Source organism: Brassica oleracea, unplaced genomic scaffold (genome assembly GCF_000695525.1).
Source record: "Brassica oleracea var. oleracea cultivar TO1000 unplaced genomic scaffold, BOL UnpScaffold13076, whole genome shotgun sequence".
Lineage (NCBI taxonomy): Eukaryota > Viridiplantae > Streptophyta > Magnoliopsida > Brassicales > Brassicaceae > Brassica > Brassica oleracea.
This window is the reverse complement of record NW_013629596.1, coordinates 1-476: the sequence shown is the minus strand read 5'-3', so window position 1 is coordinate 476 and position 476 is coordinate 1. Positions and strand designations below refer to the sequence as shown.

Below are 476 nucleotides of genomic sequence, written 5' to 3'. Positions count from 1 at the left end.
GGAGTTGAGGTACAGGTTACCTGCGGAACGCAGAGTGTTTCGTAGATTATGGATTCTAGCATAATTTAATTCCTGGAATATATTGACAAAACCGTTCTCAATATCCATTTAAGTTTACAGATATAACACACCTCCAAATATATTGGGATTCACAGTAGTGACCACCATGACAGACTGGCTTCTATCACCTGGCTGATGAGACTCCTACACATTGCCGCAGCTTCGTCACATAAAGACAGGTACACCACCACCGTCCTGTTATGCCAATTGAAATAAGTTATTACGATAAGTATGCCATGTATATAAGAGATGAGAAAATAATGGTTGTGTAGACTTACGGTTCAATGACAAAACGGACGACAACTCAAGTCATCACTTCAACGTCCTTAAGGTCAGAACCTTGTACAGATTGAATTTGCCCACCCAACATCTGCGATGTGAATATAAGGTCAACAAATCATGTAGAATAATTTAAA

The 476-nt window shown here is 39.3% G+C and overlaps 1 long non-coding RNA gene across 1 annotated transcript; it reads right to left on the bottom strand.

Annotated features, from left to right (window-relative positions):
* On the bottom strand, positions 1 to 470 carry LOC106322281. Its single transcript, XR_001266326.1, has 3 exons — positions 339 to 470; positions 132 to 255; positions 1 to 20 (listed from the first exon to the last, which is right to left on the bottom strand). It is a non-coding gene; the product is annotated as an uncharacterized LOC106322281 (long non-coding RNA).
* Positions 471 to 476: the final 6 nt, after the last annotated feature.